This window comes from Mustela lutreola, chromosome 4 (assembly GCF_030435805.1).
Source record: "Mustela lutreola isolate mMusLut2 chromosome 4, mMusLut2.pri, whole genome shotgun sequence".
NCBI classification, from domain to species: domain Eukaryota; kingdom Metazoa; phylum Chordata; class Mammalia; order Carnivora; family Mustelidae; genus Mustela; species Mustela lutreola.
In genome coordinates, this window is record NC_081293.1 from 84,923,920 (window position 1) to 84,941,813 (window position 17,894).

The 17,894-nt window shown below is 46.4% G+C and overlaps 1 long non-coding RNA gene across 1 annotated transcript; it reads left to right on the plus strand.

The window, feature by feature from the left end:
* Positions 1 to 4,902: 4,902 nt before the first annotated feature.
* Positions 4,903 to 7,516, plus strand: LOC131829061 (uncharacterized). The gene is made up of 2 exons (XR_009352700.1): positions 4,903 to 5,334; positions 7,111 to 7,516. It is a non-coding gene; the product is annotated as an uncharacterized LOC131829061 (long non-coding RNA).
* The last annotated feature ends 10,378 nt before the right edge of the window (positions 7,517 to 17,894 follow it).

Here is a 17,894-nt window from a genome sequence, read left to right on the forward strand (position 1 = left end):
GCGGACAAAGAAAGGAGAGAGGAGGGAGAGAAGGGTAAAGCGGGGAGAAACATCTTGCTGACGTCAAAGAAGACCACATGGCACAGGATAACATTACTCGGGACCTCAGCCACCCACTCCCTCTAATTTACTCTAAATCGAACAGCCTGTTTTGAAACCTGTAGCCTGCAGTCTGTTATTTTGTTTTGGCTTTAAACAATTTTTTTTTGCTCTTCTCTCTGGACCAAAAGGACCATTAATTACTGGGAGTTTGAAAGCTACCTGATTCCCCGAAACAGAGGGGATTTCCAAGAGCAATAACTCAGCCGGTGCTTGTGCAAGGCGCTGCGGCTGCAGTAAACGGATCCAGCTGCTCGAAGCCGGAGGAGAAGGGCCCCGGGGGACGGCGCGGCCTCGCAGCTGGGGCTGGGGCTGCTCCGTCACGGGGCCTGGCCGGTCCGCGGGGCCTGCTCTGGCTTCTGCCCTGCACCCCGCCCCTGCGCGCGCCCAGCCCCGCCCCCAGCCCGCGCGCCCCCTGTCCTGCCCACCGCGGGCGGTGGCCGCCCTTCCAGCCCTAGTTCACTGCCCTTCCGGCCCAGGTGTGGCAACTCTTCCCTGGGAGGTGCAGGACCCCGGGCGTGATACGGGCGGCCCTGCCTGCTGCCGAAGCGCCCTCAGGACAGTCCCCCTTTCGGCGCGGTGGCCGGTCCGGTTGTGCTGCCCAGAAGCCCCCCCCGCCCCCCACCCGGCTGTGCGGTCCGGACCTGGGCCTGTGTGCAGACGGGATCGGCGGGAACCTGTGTGCACCCGGGCCGGAGGGACCCCGGTCCCGCCCCCCAGATGGGAGAGCTCAGGCTGTTTTCTGGCCCAGGCCGCACAGTTAATTTTTATCCTAGTAAAAAACAATAAACACGGCATTAGCAACTGAACGTTTATCAATTTGCAGTTCGTTTCCAGCCAGGCCGCTCCGCTCAGGCGGGTTTTACTGCCTGCGAGCGCGGGCGCACCAGAGCGCTTTTAGCGAGACCGAGTGTGTGTGCGGGTTGCAGGCCCGGCCTCCAGAGCGCTCTTGGGGAGCTTTCCGCCCTAACTGGGTAATATGATTTGGCTCTTTCAGGCCTGGTCCTCGAATAGTGCCCTTTAAGGATGGGGAAACTGCAGCGAGGAAGGTGGAATGTGTGGCCGGGGATCGCCCCACAGCTCCCGGTGACGCTACACAAGGATCTCGGAGTCTTTGGCTTTGAGGGCCCGCACCCACCTGCGTGTGCCCCACTGCCGGCCTGAGCAGGGACCTGGGTGGCCTTTCTTTTCCTCATCTTACCTCGAAGTTCGTACCAGAAGAGGTGACAGACAAGAACTGACCCAGGGGGTTCAAAGCTCTGAATGGGAAGATGTTGCATCAAGGGACATGAGTCACGAGAGCACCATGGAAGCTCAGGTCAGGCCAGGGGCCCAGGCAGCCCACCCCGTCTGCAAACGTTTTGGCTCCGTTTTGTCTTCGTGGATGTACACCACTGGGTTGTGTCATCTACTGTTTAACACCAGACTGTTAAAGCCAGAAACGATTCAGTGATCACAAAAGGAAGGCAAGCTCTGCTGTGAATCACGCCTGCACTCAGCCCTCCTCCCTGCTTCCTGGTTCTTCTTCATTTGAGTGTGTCATAGGAACCTTGATGTTGCCACCGGCTTCAGGGTGGATCTGCAGGGACTCCTAGGGGAAGGGAGAGAGACGTGAACTTGCAGAGTCAGCAGTGTAGAGCAGAATAAGTGGGACGTGTGTTCCATCCTTATCTCTTCGGGAGAAAAACTCACTTTCCTGAAGCCTCAGATCTTCCCCTGTAAAACTGAGGGGGCAGTAGGTCTTCTCTCCGAGGCCTGGTGTCCAAAGTAGGGGCACATGTACTCAGGGCTTGGCAGAGTGCTTGGAATTTAGAAGACGCTCAAGAAATCCTCTTGACAAGAAGGGTAGGCAATGGGCTGCAGATCCTGTATTTGCAACTCCAAATACGAGGCTATGCCCCATTTCCCAATGAGCAGCTTCCAAAAGTCTTGTGTGTGTCTGTGTCAGCTTGAACAGATATGCTTTAAAAAAAAAAAAAACTTATTTATTTATTTGACAGAGAAATAGAGAGAACACAAGCAGTCAGAGAGGCAGGCAGAGGGAGATGGAGAAGCAGCTTCCCGCCGAGCAGGTAGCCCAACCTGAGGCTCCATCCCAGGACCCTGGGAGCATGATCTGAGCCAACGGCAGATGCTTAACTGACTGAGCCACCCAGGCGCCCCGAATGTATACGCTTTTAATGATGCAAGTGAAGTTGTCAGATATCTAGTTATAACATTTATTGAGTTAATTACCTGCATATATAAAATTATACATGTATACTTATTTAGAAATATTGCCTCCTTTTTTCTTTTCTTTTTTTTTTTTTTCTTATTATTCAGACTCTTTATCAACACCTGTCTTTGTTGTCACTGGAGCCCCTTTCTGAGAGATCTCATTCGGTCTTCCAGAACACACCATCCTGGTGCCGCTCAAGTATCTTTGGGATTTAGTACTTTCTGCATCTGTGTTGTGGTCACTGGAAGTGTTAGCTTAAGCTTACACTTAAGTTTATTTGCGATCTCCGTAAAGCTAACTTCTTCTAGTACTGCTTTTAAATGTGATTTTAATGGGTTGGGGTTACATAAGGAATTGTCCATGCATTTTAATGGTGCATACTAGCGTATGAAGGGGAGAAATGACACAACGTCTGGGATTTTCTCTACGATGGTTCAGCGAAGCGGGGCACCTGGCTGGTTCAGTAGGTGGACGTGTGACCCTTGATCTGGGGGTTGTAGGTTTGAACCCCACATTGGGTGTAGAGATTACTTACTTACAAATGAAATCTTAAAAAAAGAGAGAGTGCAGCAAGAGAAAAAGGCAAAAGACAAAAAAAGGAAGAAGTGGATCAAATTTGGAACAATCTAGGTTGTTATTAATCGAGGAGAAGGGCATATGGAACTTCATTTTACTATATGCTCTTTGGATATGTTTGAAAACTTTCATGATAAAACTTCTTTTTTCCCCCCAATAAGCTTTAAAGACTTGCTGACAGTATCTAATACTTGCAGGAATAAGTAGAAAAACCCTGAAATATTTTTTTATTTTTAATAAAAACCAAAACCAAATCCTTCTTCCAGGCAAACTCTGTGATTATCCCAGACTAGCACTGATGGAATTCCTTGCAGGATATTTTGTTATTTAAAAATAAAGAAATCGAGTGGGCACTTGGTAAGAGGAAGATCTTTTGATAGACATAAATACAAGGTGTCATCTCGTATCTATCCCATTCATATCTGCTCTTTGTTGGGCTGGGTTGATGGGGTTGGTCATGGCCCCAAAGAGAGAACTTCTGTAAGTGATGAGAAGGCTTGCTGCACGGTCCTTTGTCAAAAGTACCTATTACCTATTGCCCTTGTTGGCATCGAGCTGGAAGGCACAGGATCGCAGGGGACATGCAGTTCTGTAAGCAGGCCTGGCAGCATGGGGCTGGGGCTGGGGTGTCAGCGATGGTGCAAAAGGGGAGAGGCAACGTTGCTTCATTGGGCAATGCTTCTCCCCTGGAGAGGGTGCATGGAGCTGTGGTCTGCACAGCCAGCCCCAGAGGGTGGTTGGGCAACTGTCCAGCAGGCTCAGCCGATGTCAGGCGAGAGGGCTTGGTCCTAAGTGTTGTAAATATCCACAGTCCAAAGGGATCAGAAAACTCTTCAAAATTTGTATTAGTTTTGGGGGCATCTGGGGGGCTCAGTCTGTTAAGTGTCTGACTCTTGGTTTCGGCTCGGGTCATGATCTCGGGGTCGTGAGATCAAGCTCTGTGTCGGGCTCCACTCTGGGCATGGAACCTGGTTAAGATTCTCTCTCTCCCTCTCCCTCTGCCTCTGCTTCTCCCCGCCTCTAAAATAAATTATTCGTTTTGTAGTAATGACCCTTCCAAAGGAGGAAAGGAAACATTATTTTCATTTTTAAACATTTTTGAAGAATAGGATTCTTTCCATACAAACACAGTAGATTATTTGCCAGAGAATATTAAAATGAAAAATATCTATCCAGCCTGTGCGGGAAGTCTGAATTCTTTGGAATTCTTGTATTGTATTGTATTCCCCCCCACCCCCCCACGAGTGCACTGTGCTATGCCACAGGCCAGTCACCTTCTTTGAGAGAGTTACTTCTGACAATTTTGGGTGTCACCCCATTCACACTTACCATGTCATAAGAGAGAATCTTTCATATTTTGCAAGAACCTTCCCTCAAGCGTAAAAATCACAGCGTCACGGCCTTCTAGTGACTATCTCAACATTTCAGTGCCAGCAGATGGATTGGAATGCAGAAAAACAAAATAAGATAAACACCAAACCAGTGTGCACAAACAGAGGGCAGGTTCTTTTTGGGGAGATGCATGTTTTTTTGATGAGCTAAGTGTTGATTCTAACCCCCAAAGACCGAGAAGTGTGAGGTTAGATAAGTGTCTGCTAGATTCACAATTGCCATGTGGATTCTGTGAGTCAGCTTAGAGGTCACTGGCTGTAGGGTAAAGTTCACCAGTCGTTCATGCTAGCTCGGACTGGGCCATTCCTGAAAACAGAACCTGTACCACCATCTGCTAACTTCAGGTCTACCCAGGGAGGGTGGACGCTTCTAGCAAGGGATCTCAGGACGAATTCTGCAGACATTCCTTGAGCAACGCCAAGTGGCCCCTGGCCAGGGACGGAGTTAAACCAGGAGATGGCTATCAAATGCAGTTTTTGGGTTTGGCACATCTCTCTCGAGCTGCTGTGTGGAGCAGGAAAGAGAGAGGTTTGTTTGTGGCTTTAGTTCATCGGTTCTCTTCTGCACTCTTTAATCTGAACCTTTTTTTTTTTTTTTTTCTCAAGAGAAAAACACCATGGAGTTTTAAATTGGATGGTCCCATGGAGTCCTCTACCCACGCCTTTTTACATTTATTTTCCAGGAACCTCATTAGGTGGTTTGGGATGCCTTCTGCTTGTGTTACAGATTTTCCAAAAGACTTGCTGCACATCCTATGATAAATATAATTACTTCCCCATGAGTCGTGATGATCTCGTACACTACATTTGCACGCGCCTGTCCGTGTTTGCATGAAAAATAGCATGGCCGTATTAAGGAACGCTGATCTGGCTGCAAAGCCCCGTCTGTTGGATTTTCTCCGGGGTGGTTCTCCTGCCTTCTGGCCGGTGAATAAATACCGTTTGGACAGGGCCTGGCACAGAGACCTTAACCGTAAAGCTTAATGTATAACTAGTATGTTTTTCTTCTGTGTCAGCAGTTGGAAACACGATCCTGTAAATAAGGATTCGGTGAGTAAATGGATGTCTGTAGTGAGGGGAGGGGAGGGCTGGAGTAAGCAGTTTTGAAATTCATGCCAGTGGTTGCTACAAGTGATAAGGTAATTTGAGTAACCTGTAAGACCTGTGGATTCACAGGTTTCAAAAACAGGAAAGTCTCTTGTTTAAAAACCCTCTAGAGCAACATGTGGGCTTAGAAAAGAAGCTGGCTTGTGGTTAGGTGATCCTACTTCCTTATTGATATAATGGCTGGTGACGCAAGGCCTCCTGGGATTGCAGCGCGGTGACCGCAGGCCCGACAGTTGCCCTGACCGGCTTCTGAAACAGGCCCGGGGCTTTCTGGACGGATGAGAAGTCTAAAAATTTCCCTTTTCATTTCCTCTCTTGTGTGACTTTGTCATTTTTTTTTTAAAACTGGTAATTGAAAAGGGAATTTTGCCCATGCTCTGAAGGAGTTTATCTTGCCTGCGTAGCCTCCCTCCCACTCCTCAAAAATCCCACCCTGAAAACCCCATGCTAAAAAAAAAAAGTCATCCGTTCTTGCACATTTTTCAGTGAGTCTGTGTTTGATTAATCTGCCTTTGAGGCTGGATTCCTAACAAGCAGATCTTTAAAAACCGGATGATTTTTGAAAAACACTCTGGAACTTTTCCGTGTCCTCAGCCTCCTGGGTGAGGACCTCCAGGTGAATGCCGCGTCCTTCCGGAAACCGAGCCCTCTCCCGGCCAGCTGGGAGGCTCAGTTGGGCAACAGCTCCCAGTATACATGGTCGTGCTCTGAAACGTGAAAACAGATGCCATTCCGGTACACAGCTAACTGACCACAGCGCAGAGAGTTCCACCGGCGAGATGCGCGGGCTGTCCTAGGCCTTGCAAACATTCTGCGGACTGAACTGCAGAAAGGCGTCCTCCTGGCTGCCCTGGAGAAGATTCGGTGCGGGGACAGCCTGGTGGGCTCGACGTGTTGCTATGCCTGCTCTCCATCCAGGGGAGACAGAGAGCAAATGGGTGGAAGCTACGTCCACACCCAAGTTCCTTCTAGAATCCTTATGGCTGTATTCTTTGTTACATGCCTTAAGTGTGTATGCACGTCTATATGTATGCATGTGCCTATGTACATTTGCGTACACACACACACACACACACACACACACGTGTTATCTATGCTATTTGGCCCAGCCCACAAGTTCCTTTTATTTTTCAGTGAATTCAAAGAAAATAACGTGAGGAAGATGTGTATGTTTTAGTGTTCCAGTAAATGACCAGTGTCACCTGCTGAGTCCCACCAAACGAACCCACCCTCCTGATTCCCTTGTCTTGGCCCTGATGATCTGCCCAGGATGTTTGCTTGTCAGACTTTACTGCCCTTTCTCTTTTGGGTAAGCCCAGTAAGTCTGGCCCAGCCATGCCACTGAGGCCACAAGGAAATGTGATCCTGCCAAGTGCGGGAGCTAATCACTGCCCGAAGGTTAAGGTTACCGAGGGGACAAGAGCCACTTTCTGTGTTATGCATATCTATGGTGTGTGTGCATGAGTACCTTGTACGTCTGTGTTTGGACCGTGTGTGTGCATGAGCACCGGGCATGCGTGTGCCTGTGCGTGTGCACGTGTATCATCTGTGTGTGTCTAAGGGCACGCAGGCATGCCTACTGTGTGTGTGGCACGTGGGGGGCCGTGACAAGGAGGATGCTGGCTGGGGTGGGCCTGCTCAGGAACAGGACCAGCACTCAGGATGTCTCTTCTGCTTTGTTACCTTTTCCCCTTTAACCCACATGCGCCGACATCACAGAAACCTTGAAGACCGGGGAAGTGTGTACTCCATCTCCGTCCCGCCTGCCACTCCAGTGGGAACTCTGAAACTACCGTTCTACTCCAGCCTCAGGAGAAAGGAGGGAGTTTGGGATCGAGAAGACGGAGCAGGACTCGACACCACACGGTTCCCTTTCGCTCTGTGCACGTGTGTGCGCTTTTCGTGTGTCCAAAAGACGGAGAGGAGAAGCCAAAAGGGGAAAACAGGCAATCAGATCGGAAACAGAGTATGAGTTTGTATTCACAAAATAAACTTTTATTCCTCTACCCGGGACGCTGCCCCAATTTCCGGCCACTAACCTCAGTGGCCGTACTGACCCACTTTTGGCTATTTTTATTTGTTCCTTGAAAATGTTCCCTGTGTGATTAAAGTTTACTCTTGTCAACTTTGTTCCTATCCTCCCTGCCCCCTGGGTCCAAAAGTGCAGCCCTTCCCACCTCCCTCCCAATAATCACAGTGCGTTCAGAGCCAAAGGGCAGCAGGGTTTATTGGCAATGGGACAAATCAGCGACCCCTTTCCTTGCCACAAGAGACGCAAGGACAAGCAGCTGCTCCTGGCCCGTGGAGCCGTGCAGCCTGAGTCTTCACCTCTTGTCCGGGTTTCCTCGCCGAAGCCCGCACACCCTGCTGGAGACAGCGTTTCCAGACCCCAGTCCCGTGGGGGGCACGCGGATGCCGGGATTCCTGCTCTGGGCCCTGAGTATGCAGCTACTTATCTGTGATTACAGCCTGAGTCAACAGCAGAAGCAGGAAGTGGACCTAGGGTCCAGCATCGTATGGAAAGTTGGGTGTATTTACTTTTCTCTTAAAGCAAACTTTGATTTACCCTTTAATAAGTTACCACTAAGGATCTAGTTCTAGAAAATCCAAGTCACATGTTGATTAAAGAGGAGTGGAAACGGTGAGACTTTGCATTCTTCCAGCTTTATCATTAACCCCAGGTTTGGAAATTCATTTGCTTTAGAAGGCTAGGTTTCCAGGTTTTCAAGAGTGGGGTCATTCTCTCTTGATGAGGGGTTTTTGACATCCTCAGCTGAAAGGCATTATAAACAGGGTAGCGCTTGGCCCTGCTGAACCCCTGGAGATGTGTGACCAAATAAAGGCTGACCTTCGCAGGTTAATGTCTTGGTGCTCTCACTCCCTGTGCCACCTGGGCAAACCCTGTACTTCTTTGGCCTCAATTTCCTTATCTGTAAAATGGGAATAAGAAGTGATTACAAGGATTCAGTAAGGAGATGTGGAACATCTACTGCAGATACAAGCTGCTGGAATTATGTATGACTTAAGCCATTCTGACTGTGTAGGAAAAAAATTTCTCTTTTTGCTTTGCAGAAGTTTCTCTAGGAAGTCACCTGTCCGAGGCACAAAATGGGATTTCATCCTCTGTGCCTCTCCTGCTCGTTGCCGTAGGAGTGGGTGGAGCGGCCCTTGAAGGACTTGAGTGAAAGAGTGTCCTACCTCATGGGGGGTTAGGGACTTGGATCCTGGGAGGGGTCAGGGATGAAGGCTTCCTCTCCTTCATGTGGTCAGCACTGCAAACAAGGAAAAAATACCCAAGCAGAACAAGGAGGCACCCAGGGCCCCACTCACACATGGTCTCTGGAGACAACGTTATTTCTTTGCTTTCCCAAAGGGCCCAAGTGTAACTTCTAGGGAGAAGGATGACACCCTTTTTTTGAGTTCTCACAAGACTCTCTCCTGACTGCTCCCCTTGTAGAGACATGAGCAAGGGTGCAGATCACCTTCTGTGATAACATCAGGAGCAAAAGGGGGTTCACCTAGGAGATGAGGGTATGGGGAAGATCAGCCTTGGGAGTGGCCACGAGGAGTGCCTTGTCTCTAGAGAGTTCACTTCTTAAATTTCTAATTGCCACGCACCAGTATTCTAAACTGTATCAGTGATCAAACCCACTTTCCTTCGGGGAGCCACTCCTTCTGTGTCCCGCTTGGTGAGGACTGCGTGAGCGGGGTGGAGGGGAGACCGTAGCGCCCGGAGTTAGAGGGCCTTCCTGTATGTCAGGACTCCCTCCCCCTCCGCCCTGACCTGGAGGTGGGTGCGCCTTTGGCCCTGCCGTTCCGCTGTTCCTGGTGCTCTGAACAGTCCTGGTTCCCAGTGGCTGCCTGGGGAGGCACTCGGAGTCCTGCTTTTTGAACAGATTAAGGAGCTGAAGCTCAACAAGGGGCAGGACACTCCCTAGTCTCATCCGGCTGGGAAGCACCAGCTCTGGGAACTGGCCCGGATCTGCCACCCCCATGTCCTTCCTGCCTCGAAGGCCGAGAAGGCCCCTGCAGAAGTGACCGTCCTTTTGCAGGGCTTGGCACTGTGTGCAATCCTTTTGGGGGGAACCCATGGAGCTCCCCGTATGCTCACGAACCCGGCTTATCGTGATTCAGCATAACCGAAGGCATCACCTTATGGTTCTTGAAGGTCCCAGTGCCTAATGCACAGACTCTCAGGGAGCAGGGGCTGTTTTCGTGTCGAGTTTTCAGGGAGCAGGTTGCTTTGGAGGCGGTCCTGGAGGAACACCATCTTTATTGGTTTTCTGGAATCCTCGCTCAGAGACAGGCCTGGCCACGCTGCCTTGATGGCGGAAGAGCCTCCTTGTTGCGAGCGCTGTTTGTCTCCAGAAAATCTGAGACTCTCCCTGTCCTGTCTGTGCTCTGGATGTGCTCATTCCTTCCCACCTACTTCTTCAAGACCAAGGAAGGCTCAGGAAATGAGGGAAACGTCTTAAGCTGGAGTCCACCTGGGGTGGTAGAATCCGGAGCCATGCAAGGTCCCTTGACGGGACTCATCATGGCCTGTCTCTGGCCTTCCGGGTTTCCTTGAGCTGCGGGCACCTGGAGGGCTCCCCTGAGCAATGGGGCAGCCCGGGCAGCCAGGGCCAGCACCCCACCGAGGAGGGGAAGCAGGGAGCCCAAGCACTCGGCCTTGTGGGATCTTGGTGCCTCACGCAGGGGATCTGCCTCTGGGCCCTGTGTCTCTCAGAGCTTCAGAGACCAATCTAGCTTAGAGTGGGAGGACCTGGCCTGTCCAGGGTGTTTGCGTGTCTTCGGGCTGGTCTTTGTTCTGCTGTGTGGGGCAGAGGAGGGGTGCCCATCAGTGACTCGCACAGGAAATTGGAAATCGGACACCGAGGGGCTCCCTCTAGTCCTCCTCGGCTCGTGCTTAAACAAACCCAACACCCACCCTGACCTTTGCCCCCTCCATCTGTGGCGGGCCACAGACCTGACAGCAGCCGGCTCTCCCCACCAGGCGAGAGCTTGCAAAGGTCCAGGCATGGGAGAGAATCCTTCAGGTGTCCAAAGGCAGGCTGTGGAGGCAGCCTGTGATTTTTTTTTTTTTTGTCTTCAACAAAGTGAATTCATAAATTTTTTTCTCTTTAAATTTTCATCCATTATGTTCATCAACGCAGAGAGATGGAACATTTGGCAAAATTATTTTAAGTAGCACTCCAACCTGTGATCATAATTTCAAATCAAGGAATTTACTGAGCAGCTGTGGGAAGAACAAAGGGCCGGGGTGGGGGAGGGGAGGCTGCGTGGCCAGAGCCGCAGCAGCTGGGGAGGCAGGTTGTATAGGCACCGAGGGGGAGCTGGCCCTCTCAGGGCTGCGGACCACGGACGCCGGGGCGGGGTGGCCCGGCAGTTTCCATCCGCGGAACCCACCATGCGCTCTGCTGAAAAATGCATGCGTAGAGCTGAGGATCCAGATCCCATTCGGTACGATGGCCGGGAGCTGTGGCTCAGGCCGGGGACAGGCCTGCCCTCGAATCCTCAAGCTCCCCGACTCATCAGCCTCCGCTGAGTCATCTCTGAAATGGGAACAATCACAGCGACCACATCTTAGGGACCGTTACGATGTGTATTCCTTTATCTGGCCTAGTGACTAGCACGCGGTAAGGGTTCAAAATGCTGTGACTGTCGCCGACCTGCAGAAGTGGGCAGTTCACGTGCTTTGTCGTTGCAAATGATTCATTCAACAAACATCTGTTGAGCGCCTGTGACGTCGCCAGCTGCGAGGCTGGGTGTTGTAGGCGTACAAACATGTAAAGCATAGGAATTAATAGGCTATTAGACAAATAGTAATACTCCTATTGAGCTGAAAGTAATAATGACTCCCAAGAACATTTAATTCATTCACAAAGAACCTTTCTTCATAGATGGTCTAGCAGAAACAATTTGAAAATGTATGAGTTGGAAAAAAAAGCTGTCTTATTTCCCCTTGTTTTTTTAACTCATTGCTTTTCAAAAACTATTATCTAAATTAACTCCATTTCTTAAAATAAGTGCTGCTTCATACCTGAGAATGTCAGTCAGCTAATTTGCAGATAATCATACCTATTCGTGGACAGTCTGATGTGTCTTAGTGCCTTCTAAAGAGGGACACGTGTGTCCTCAGAAAGGTTATCATTTGTCAGGATTATCCAGTTCTGCTAATTTACGGTTCTGAGAATCAGAAATTATCTAGACCTGCCTCTGCTCCTCTCTCTGGAGAGAGAATAGCCAAGCTTCTGCTCCAGCTCTGCTAGGAATGGAGAGCTCGCTACCTGAGAAGGTAGGTACCTGCCGGAGGCAAGGACCCCAAAGATTCAAGGTGCCACAGTTCCTGGGAGGTTAATTTCAATTTGCACAGGACATGGCAAGGATAAAAAGGCTTTTTGTTGTTTTCGCTTTCCTCTCGCCCCGCATGTCTGCAGTCTGGGCTTGCTTGGACCGCCTATCCATCTTTCCCCTTTTACCCCGAGCTGCTGCCTGCCCTCTGCCCCAAGGGGAAGCACGCTAGCCCTGGTCGCCGTCGGTGGCCAAGCGTCCCAGGCTTGGGGAGGCTAAGAGCCAACGTTCAGTGTATTTATTGCTCCTTGCCCTGTTCTCTGGGGTGGCTCAACCAGGCTCTGCTTTCTTGGAAAACAACTGTGAACTTTGTTCAGCCAAAGCTTTATTTCCCAAATTCTGATATTTGCTCACTGGCCCTCCTCCCTCCAGCTGTTCCCAACTGCTGACCACTTCTTAGGCGTGCGGCTCGCTGCTTCCGCTGTTCCAGCACTTCCTGGAAGGGGGCCGTGAGGGGCCAAGGCAGATGCAGCCCCGGGCCCAGTGCCTGTGGCCTTGGCTTGCGGCGTGAATCCATGACGGCATGGTTTGGAAGGTGTGTGCGTGACTGCCTTTCAGACTGATGGGCTGGAAGCAGAGCCTTTAATAAGCAGAGCAGCTCCGTGAAGACTCGCCCTTGCTTCATTGCCTTCACACTCCCGGTTGTCTGTAGAACTGTTAGAATTTAAAAAGAAAAAGAAAAAAAAGAAAAAAAAAAAAAGCAGGAAGCTGAGAACAGCTAAAGTAGAAAGAGAAAAGGGAAAGATTTATTTTTGAAGCTCTTGAGTCCAGAAACTCCTCCTGACTTCCTCACTTCTCCTAACTCGGCTTTCCTCTCTGGGGGGCTTCCCGTCTCTGGGCTTTGCCTCGGCCCACGGTCCCAGAGAACCTTCCGGCTCTCTGGATCTCAGAGTAGGGGGCTGCTCACTGGTGGCACCTGGGAGTTGCTGGAGAAAGCCAGACCCTGGTTGAACTGGTTCCATGCTGGGTTCACCCGGGGTTCTCAACACCCCTAGGCTGCATCTGAAACGTAAAATGGGTGAGCTTTAATAGAATTTGGTTTAGTTATCGACATTTAAGAAACAGGAGATCAAGGGAAATCCAGATTTTTAGCTCAACTCGAAAGGTTGGGGGAGGGTCTGTCACGTATCTTCGCTCTCTGGAGTGAGTGGCAGCTGCCCTCTGACAGGTGGCGCACACTCTCCACGTGACCACCATCTCTCCAACAGGACAAAGTGTCTTCCTGGACACAGAGACTGCGTCTTAGATGTCAGTGATCAATGGACTTCTCCTCGTCTCTGCCTCCCCGATCTACGTCGTTCATGACAGGCCTGCCAGCTTCTTCTGGGCACCTGAGTTTCCTGTCCGTGCTCAGTGGAGTGCGTTCGGCAAGGGGATTGCTAAAGACATTGCACTCTCTTATCTGGAACAGACCCCAGGACCACCATATTCTTCTTGCTTTCCTCCTTCCTCGTCTCCCCTTCCTCCTTTCTATCTTTTTTCACTTCTTCAACTGTAAAATAAAACGTACCTACAGAAAAGCGTTCACAGCAAAGCTCTAGAGCCCAGTGACTTATCACTAAGTCTGCACCGGTGTCACTTCCAGGTCCGCAGATAGGACCGTGCTGCCTTCTAGAAGCTCTCTCCATTCCTTCCCTTCTCTCCCTCCTCACCACAGGGAACCACTATCCTGACATCCGTGGTAAAATGTCCTGGATTTTCTGTATAGTTTTGCCAGCAAAATACGTGTTAAATGCTAGTTTTGCCTGTTTTTACAGCTTCATGCAGACATAACCCTGTAGTACGTATTCTTTCATGCATGGCTTCTTTCACGCCACATACCTGTGAAATTCACCCCGTGGTATACAGATGGAGTCTATACATTTTCATCACTGGATAGTGTGACCTTTTATGAATGTGACACAATTTTGTCTTCTTATTCTACTCTTGATGGCCATTTGGGTTGTTTGCGGTTTAGGGCTCGTACATACATGGTTGTGATAAGCATTCTTGTGCTTGTACACTGTATGCTTTTCTGAGACCATTACCTCCAAGCCTGGGGTTTTCCCTGTGGAAAGGGGTTTTTAAATTATGGATTTAATTTGTTGAAGAGTTATTTGGCTAGCTAAGATTCATATTTTTTTTGTGTCCATTTTGATAAATTGTGTTTTTTAGGAACTAATATTTATCTAAATTTTCAAATGTAATAGCACAACATTGTTTATAATATCTTCTTACGATTTTCAGTGATGGTGGGCTCTGTTGTGATGTCTCTGTATCATGCCTGACAGCGATTATTTTTATCTTTTCTTTCTTTTTCCCCTTCTGCAGTCTTGCTGAAGTTTATGGGTTTTTAAAAATTGATTTTATTACTCTTTCCAAAGAATCCACCTTTTGGTTTTGCTGATATATCCTATTGTATGTTTGTTTTCTAGTTTATAAAATTCTACATTTATCTTTCTTTTCTTTTTTTTCCCCCTTTGGGTTCAATTTTCTAATTTCTTGAGATGGTGTCTTAGTTCATTGATTTTAAACTTTTCTTATAGCCTAATATATGCAAGTAAAATGATGTATATATTTATTTATTTTTTAATGAGTTGGGGGAGAGGCTGAGGGAGAGGGAGAGAGAGAATCTTAAGCAGATTCCACTATCAGCACAGAATCTGACTCAGGGCTTGATCATGACCTGACCTGAAATCAGGAGTCAGATGATTAATGGATTGCACCACTGTGGCACCCCCAAGTAAAATTACAATCATCTAAACATAGCTTGAATTTTATCCTACAAGTTTCAAAATACAGTATTTTCATTACCATTCAATGAAAATAGGTTTAAATTTCCTTCAATTACACATGGGAATTTAGAAATATTCCTGAATTTTCAAATACACGAGAGTTTTCTAATCATGTTTCTATTAATAATTTCAAGCTTAATCATAATGTAGTTAGAGAGTATATTCTGTACAATTTCAGTTATTTGATGTTTGTCAAGACTTGCTTTATGGATCACCATACAGCTGACTTTTGAAACTTGTGTTCTTGAAAAGAAGGTATACTGTTAGTAGTTGTGAGCTTAATATTCCATTTGTGTCCATTAGGTTATAGTTTCTGATTGTGCTGTTTGAATCTTCTATATTCCTACTGACTTACTGTCTATTTGTTCTGTTAGATATTCAGAGAGATGTGTTAAATTCTCCCATTATTATTGTGGATCTGTCTGTATGTATATTTGTTGGCTTTTGCTTTATGTATTTTGAGGTATTAGGTATATGTTATTTTTGAATGCTCTAACTTCCTGGAGAATTGAACCTTTTATCACTAAGATGTCTTCTTTATCTCTAGTAATACACTTCACTTTAAATTCTATTTTGTCTAATAAATAATATAGGTACTCTTATTTTCTTTGGATTAATGTTTACATTGGATATATTATTCCATCGCTTTACTCTTATCCATTCTGTATCCTTAAGTGTTATAATCTTCTCTTGTAAATATTATACAACTTAAAAAAATTAATCTAGTCTGACAATTTTTGTCTTTTAATTGATGCCTTTAGTCTATTTATATTTACTAATGCAATTTAATTTACATTAAATTTAATGTAATTTCTGATATATTTGGATTTAAATCTACCATACTATTAAGTGCTTTCTATCTGTTCCACCTATATTCTATCTTTATCTTTCATTTTATTGCTTCTTTAGGATTGATTATTTTTTAATATTACATTTTCTTCCTCTATTACTTTGGACATTGTGTATTCTTGTACTATTCTTTTAGAGACTGTCCTCAGGATTATAGCGTAAACTCTTGTGTTATTAAGGTTTAATATTAATTGGTGGTTTTATATTCTTCTCAGACATGTCATGGGTTCTAGAACACTCTAACTCCATTGGTCCCTCCCAAATTATTTTATGTTATTGGTTTTTAAAAAAGATTTTTTGAGAGAGAGAGAGAGAGAGAGAGAGAGAGAGAGAAAGGAGGGGGAGGGGCAGAGGGAGAGGGAGAATCTTGAAGCAAACTCCTTACTGAGTAGGGACCCCCACATGGGGTCTGATCCCAGGACTCTGAGATTATGACTTGAGCTGAAATAAAGATTATCAAGGCTGCTTAGCTGACAAGCCACCCAGGTGCCCCTGTATTATTGTTGCCATGAATTTTAAGTGACACATATTTTAAATCTCATAATTTTAAAATTATTTTATACAACCACTATCCATTTATATTTACCTATATACTTGCTATTTTCTATGCATTTATTTACTTCTCACATGTCTGGCTTTCCACCTGGGACTATTTTCCTGGGACCTAAAGAATTGTCTTTAATATTTCCTTTAGTGTGGGTGACAAATAGTCTTACTTTTGGTTTCTAACTATCTTTAGTGGGTCCTCTTGGATACTTTTGTTGGGCATAAAGTTCTAAGTTGGCAGTTATTTACTTTTAGCCTGTTAAAACTATTCTGTTATCTTCTTGTTTTCATTGTTTCCATTGAGAAGTCTGCTGTAAGTCTCGTTGTTGTTCCTTTGACAATAATCTGTTTCTTATTCTCTCTGGCTGCTTGTAATATGTTTCTCTTTGCTTTAGTTTCTAGCAGTTTTATTTTGATTCATGTAGGCATGGATTTCTTTATATTTCTCATGGTTGAGTTTTCTAAGGGCTTCTTAAATCTGTAGCTTTATGTATTTAATTAGTTTTGGGAAAATCTCAGTCATTACCTCTTCAAACATTGCTTTTTTCCTATTCTCTGTCCTCTTTTTTAGGATTCCAGTTAGTTTCTTCCTTGTATTATTTCTCTCGTACCCTCTCTCTTGCCTTTTCCTCATTTAATCCTCTATGCTTCATTTTGCATATATTCTTCTGCCCTAACATGCAGTTCACTTCAGCTTTCTCTTGTGTGCTATCTGTGACTTCTTAAATTGAATATTATATTTTTTAGTTCTAGAGTTTCTGCTAATTTCTTTTTCCTGGTTTATAATTTTTCTGAAATTTTCAATTTTGTCTTTTATCTCCTTGAACATAATAAACACACTTATTTTTAAAGTTGGTGTCTAATAATAACAATATCTGGGAACCCTTTGAGAGCTTGTTTCTGTTGTCCATTGTTCTGCTGGGTTTTAGTCTTGTTATCTTTTCTTCTTAAGTAGTTATTTTTTGCTTTTTATAGCAGATGCATTTGCAAAGCTAATTGTGGAAATAACTTGAGATTTAGGATGATATCGTCCTCTAAGGAGGATTTACTTTACTTTTTTGGGAGTCTGGGAGCACTAGGACCTTGGAATTAATTTAATCCAATTTCAAGAATTGAAAATGACTCAAAGGTGAGCTACACTGTCTACAGAGGCCTGGATTTTTCTGGTTAATATTTTCTCCTATTGTACAATCCTTCAGCGTCCCATCCCAAAGATAAGGATTTTCGTGCGACATCTAAGTTGGCAAGTTCTGGACTCCAGTTCCTGATTTGTTAGCCATTTGATGATGCCACACCTGCCACTCAGCCTCTTAGTCTCTCTGCTGCCTGGTCTGGAGTTGGCTAACAGTCCAGAGGAAGAGCAGCTTCAGGCTCTGGGTTTACCTTCTGGGGCTCCATGTTCTACAGTTCCCAGCTTGCTAATTTTTCACTCTTTTGTAAACTATCTGATGCCTCCAGACAGATGATTTTTATATTTTCTGTAACCTGTATGTTTGTCCTCACTGGCAAGATTGGTGTGGATTACCTAGTCTCCCATGGTCCTCCTCCAATTTCCCCTCAATGTCAGATTTTTTTTCTTTATATATATATTTTTTTTTTCTTCAAATTTCAGGGGGATAAAATGTCCCTTCTTCTTTCGAAAGCCAGCCCTTACTTGTGCAACTTGGTCTTCTTTCTCTCCATATTTATCTAGAATCATAAAGCATCTTCAGTCTCTCCCTTCATGCTGGGCCTTCCCCCTCTAAACATGTGCAACTATCCCCTATACACAAAAAATAAAGCCACGCTGAACCTAAACCTAAACCCTGCAGTTCTAGTCAATCACCAGACCATGCGGTGCTATTTTTGACGACAGTTTTTGCTAGAACAGTGTCTCAGTTCTTTTTTTTTTTTTTTTTTTTCCAGAACTATGTTGACAAGTCTACTTAACTTAGTGTTCCCATCTTGATTGGTTCACTTGGCCAGATTAAGTTTACAAAT